The following is a 5,881-nucleotide window of genomic DNA, read 5'->3' as shown; positions in this document are numbered from 1 at the left end:
TCCTTATCTTCAACAGTCTAATGAAATCCTTTCACTTCTCTTCATGAAGATTGAATGGTTATCGGTCTGAAATAATAACTGCTATAGCCTACAGCCATTGTGTGTTCACTCTTCTTCAAACTACCCAGGAGTTCTGTTGGCTGCTCTATTTAACATTCAGTGAAATAGAGCTTGCGTCCCTCTTCGAATAGTCTATTGGTATAATAAATGCTAAAGAAAATGATGTCCAACAAGCAAGAGTCTAGCTTTTCCTGCATGGGACTCCAAGAGCTAAGGAGCGTTTTTAAGGAGAGGCCAGAGGAGCATAGGTGCTTGCGTATTGCGCCTCGCAAGTCCTCAACTGGCAGCTTCATTAAAAATTACCAGTCTCAACATCAACAGCGAAGAGGCGACTCCGGGATGCTGGCCTTCTAGGCAGAGTTGCAAAGAAAAAGCCTTATCTCAGACTGGCCAATAAAAATAAAAGATTAAGATAGGCAAAAAAACAGACACTGGACAGAGGAACTATGCCCAAGAAGGCCAGCATCCCGGAGTTGCCTCTTCACTGTTGACGTTGAGACTGGTGTTTTGCGGGTACTATTTAATGAAGCTGCCAGTTGAGGACTTGTGAGGCATCTCTTTCTCAAACTAGACACTTCTAATGTACTTGTCCTCTTGCTCAGTTGTGCACCGGGGCCTCCCACTCCTCTTTCTATTCTGGTGAGAGCCAGTTTGCGCTGTTCTGTGAAGGGGGTGTCAATCTACTTATATGTGTCCATTTCTGTGTTCATTATTGTTATGAGAGTATGCCCATGGTAATGTAATAGGGACAATAATCATCACTTCTAGGGGCGTTGTCAGGTGCGACTTATACAGCCCCACACACATTGACATGATGATACAAGTTGTTATACCAATTTTCAATGTAAAGAACAATCTACTTTTGGATTGTAGATTCTGATATTACAGTTCTTGTCTCTTCCCCAGGTGAAGGATATTTCAATCAAAAGTGAAACAGAGGCAGGTAAACATTGGGTAAGCCCCCAAGACACTGAGCCACCTATCCCTTCATGAGTTGAGTGGAGAGACCGCAGGACTGATCCACCCACATAGGAGATTTTTCAGACAACTTCTCTCATCTCCTATGACTATAGGGAACTGGGTGGGACTCATAGATAATTTCTTTCCTCCGGGGCATAGTTGAAGACTGGGTTGTGATCAGAGACATTTGTTTAGTTTACTCAAACAGAGCTTATGATGTGTCATAGCACAAACAAATTTGGGAACCACTATAACAGTTGCTGTTTTTGCCAGTTTATAACTTAGCTCAGCACTCAATTGACCAACAATGCATTTTTCGAGTCTGTTCACCTAACTTCTCCTTCTACAGTGGGTGAATGAATTGCCTCTATGAAAGTAATTATATCCTAATATTACACCTGCATGAGGAAACACTGGGATCACTTTGAGTGTCCTAGAAGATCGCACATGTAATATAACCAGCATTCCAAATAGTTTTCATAATATCAACACAATACCTGGCCTTGGTAGAGCATGGCGCTTGCAACACCAGGGTTGTGGCTTCAATTAAAACTAAATGCATGCTCTTTAACCATCGCTGCCCGCACCTGCCCGCCCATCCAGCATCACGACTCTGGACGGTTCTGACTTAGAATATGTGGACAACTACAAATACCTAGGTGTCTGGTTAGATTGTAAACTCACCTTCCAGACTAACATTAAGCATCTCCAATCCAAAATTAAATCCAGAATCTGCTTCCTTCCAGTAATAGTAATTGTCCACATATTCTAAGTCAGAACCGTCCAGAGTAGTGATGCTAGTCGGGCGGGCGGGTGCGGGCAACAATCGGTTGAAGAGCATGCATTTAGTTTTACTAGCATTTAAAAGCAGTTGGGGGCCACGGAATGAGTGTTGTATGGCATTGAAGCTCGTTTGGAGGTTTGTTAACACTGTGTCCAAAGAAGGGCAAGATGTATACAGAATGGTGTCGTCTGCGTAGAGGTGGATCAGAGAATCACCAGCAGCAAGAGCGACATCATTGATATATACAAAGAAAAGAGTCTGCCAGAGAATTGAACCCTGTGGCACCCCCATAGAGACTGCCAGAGGTACGGACAACAGGCCCTCCGATTTGACACACTGAACTCTCAGAAGCAGTTGGTGAACCAGGCGAGGCAGTCATTTGAGAAACCAAGGCTGTCGAGTCTGCCAATAAGAATGCGGTGATTGACAGAGTCGAAAGCCTTGGCCAGGTCTGCACAGTATGCACAGACGTCTGCACAGTATGTATTTTATCGATGGCGGTTATGATATCGTTTAGGACCTTGAGCGTGGCTGAGGTGCACCCATGACCAGCTCGGAAACCAGATTGCATAGCGGAGAAGGTGCGGTGGGATTCGAAATGGTCGGTGATCTGTTTGTTAACATGGCTTTCGAAGACCTTAGAAAGGCAGGGTAGGATAGATATATGTCTGTAACAGTTTGGGTCTAGAGTCCCCCTTTGAAGAGGGGGATGACCGCGGCAGCTTTCCAATCTTTAGGGATCTCAGATGATACAAAAGAATGGTTGAACATTCTAGTTATAGGGGTTGCAACAATTTTGGCAGATAATTTTAGAAAGAGAAGGTCCAGATTGTCTAGCCCAGCTGTTTTGTAGGGATCCAGATTTTGCAGCTTTTTCTGAACATCAGCTGTCTGGATTTGGGTGAAGGAGAAGCGGGGAGGGCTTGGGCAAGTTGCTGCAGGGGGTGCTGAGCTGTTGGCCGGGGTAGGAGTAGCCAGGTGGAAAGCATGGCCAGCCGTAGATAAATGCTTATTGAAATAATTGATTATCGTAGATTTATCGGTGGTGACAGTGTTTCCTAGCCTCAGTGCAATGGGCAGCTGGGAGGAGGTGCTCTTATTCCATGGACTTTACAGTGTCCCAAAACTTTTGGGAATTTGTGCTACAGGATGCAAATTTCTGGTTGAAAAAGCTAGCCTTAGGTTTCCTAATTGACTGAGTATATTGGTTCCTGACTTCTCTGAAAAGTTGCATATCGTGGGGGCTATTCAATGCTAATGCAGAATGCCACAGGATGTTTTTGTGCTGGTCAAGGGCAGTGCAGTCTGGGGTGAACCAAGGGCTATATCTGTTCTTAGTTCTACATTTTTTGAATGGGGCATGCTTATTTAAGATGGTGAGGAAAGCACTTTTATGAGCAGCCAGGCATCCTCTACTGACGGGATTAGGTCAATATCCTTCCAGGATACCCCGGCCAGGTTGATTAGAAAGACCTGTTCGCTGAAATGTTTTAGGGAGCGTTTGACAGTGATGAGAGGTGGTCGTTTGACCACAGACCCATCACGCACGCAGGCAATGAGGCAGTGAATGCTGAGATCCTAGTTGAAGACAGCAGAGGTGTATTTAGAGGACAAGTTGGTCAGGATGATATCTAAGAGGGTGTCCATGGTTATGGATTTAGGGTTATACCTGGTAGGTTCCTTAATAACTTGTGTGAGATTGAGGGCATCAAGCTTAGATTGTAGGACGGCTGGGGTGTTAAGCATATCCCAGTTTAGGTCACCTAACAGTACAAACTCTGAAAATAGATGGGGAGCAATCAATTCACATATGGTGTCCAAGGCACAGTTTGGGGCTGAAGGTGGTTTATAACAATGGTGATAGACTAGTTTCTTGAAAGGTGGATTTTTGAAAGTAGAATCTTGAATTGTTTGGGCAAAGTGGATTGTGTGACAGAACTCTGCAGGCTATCCCTGCAGGCTATCCCTGCAGCATCTCCTCCCCCTTTGGCAGTTCTATCTTGTCGGAAGATGTTAGGGATGGAAATTTCAGGATTTTTGGTGGCATTCCTAAGCCATGATTCAGACACGGCTAGGACATCCGGGTTGGCGAAGTGTGCTAAAGCAGTGAGTAAAACAAACTTAGGGAGGAGGCTTCTAATGTTAACATGCATGAAATCAAGGCTTTTACGGTTACAGAAGTCAACAAATGAGAGCGCCTGGGGAATGGGAGTGGGGCTGGGGGCGGCAGGGCCTGGGTTAACCTCTACATCACCAGAGAAACAGAGGGGGAGTAGGATAAGGGTTTACGGCTAAAGGCTATAAGAACTGGTCATCTGGTGTGTTCGGAACAGAGAATAAAAAGAGCAGATTTCTGGGCGCGGAAGAATAGATTCAAGGTATAATTTACAGACAAGGGTATGGTAGGATGTGAGTACAGTGGAGGAAAACCTAGGCATTGAGGGACGATGAGAGAGGTTTTGTCTCTAGAGGCACCAGTTAAGCCAGGTCCAAAGAGTAGCATTCGAAGAGTCAGGGAGCCAATTCCGTAGTCGCTGCTACGCTAGGCGAGCTGGAGACACGGCAATTCAGACAGCTAGCAGGCCGGGGCTAGCAGATTGGCATCCGGCGACATCACAATGGAAGAGCCTGTTGAAACCACATCGGACGGTTACGTCGGCAGACCAGTTGTGATGGATCGGAGGGGCTCTGTGTCGGCAGTAAAGGGTCCAGGCCAATTGGCAAAATAGGTATTCTAGCCCAAGAATTGTCTGGTTGACCTCTTTGGCTAGCCGGGAGAAGGGCCTAGCTCGAGGCTAGCTCCAGGCTAACTGGTGCTTGCTCCGGGACAGAGACGTTACCCAGGAGTAGCCACTCGGGTAGCAGCTAGCTAGCTGCGATGATCCGGTGTAAAGGTTCAGAGCTTGCGGTAGGAATCCGGAAATGTGGTAGAGAAAAAGCAGTCCGATATGCTCTGTGTTGATATCGCGCTGTGCAGACTGGCAGGAATTGACTGGGTTGAGGCTGGCTGATGTCCGAGTTAACGGTGAGGACCGCTAGCAGTGGCTAACTGACTATTAGCTAGTAGCTAGTTAGCTGGCTAGCTACTGATGGGGGTTCCGATTCTAAAGTATAAAAATAGCAGATCCGTACCACATTGGGTGAGGCGGGTTGCAGGAGAGTATATTCAGTTCGTAGATGGAAAGTGAGATTAAAATATATACTAAATATATACGAAGAAAACTATATAATCACGGGACAGGACAAGACAATACAAAAACACACGTCGACTGCGATCTTGGGTCGTACACACACACACAGACTGTACACACACACACACACACACACACACACACACACACACACACACACACTACCATTCAAAAGTTTGGGGTCACTTAGAAATGTCCTTGTTTTTGAAAGAAAGAACAATTTTTGTCCATTAAAATAACATCAAATTGATCCGAAATACAGTGTAGACATTGTTAATGTTGTAAATGACTATTGTAGCTGGAAACGGCTGACTTTTAATGGAATATCTACATTGACGTACAGAGGACCATTATCAGCAACCATCACTCCTATGTTCCAATGGCACGTTGTGTTAGCTAATCCACGTTTATCATTTTAAAAGGCGAACTGATCATTAGAAAACCCTTTTCCAATTATATTAGCACAGCTGAAAACTGTTGTTCTGATTAAAGAAGCAATAAAACTGTCATTCTTTGGACTAGTTGAGTATCTGGAGCATCAGCATTTGTGGGTTCAATTACAGGCTCAAAATGGACAAAAACAAATAACTTTCTTCCGAAACTTGTCACTCTATTCTTGTTCTGAGAAATGAAGGCTATTCCATGTGAGAAATTGCCAAGAAACTGAAGATCTCGTACAACGCTGTGTACTACTCCCTTCACAGAACAGCGCAAACTGTCTCTAACCAGAATAGAAAGAGGAGTGGGAGGCCCCGGTGCACAACTGAGCAAGATGACAAGTACATTAGAGTGTCTAGTTTGAGAAACAGATGCCTCACAAGTCTTCAACTGGCAGCTTCATTAAATAGTACCTGCAAAACCCCAGTCTCAACGTCAACAGTGATGA

The sequence above is a fragment of the Salvelinus fontinalis genome, chromosome 36 (genome assembly GCF_029448725.1).
Source record: "Salvelinus fontinalis isolate EN_2023a chromosome 36, ASM2944872v1, whole genome shotgun sequence".
NCBI classification, from domain to species: domain Eukaryota; kingdom Metazoa; phylum Chordata; class Actinopteri; order Salmoniformes; family Salmonidae; genus Salvelinus; species Salvelinus fontinalis.
The sequence above is the reverse complement of the archived record's forward strand: the minus strand, read 5'-3'. Positions refer to the sequence as shown.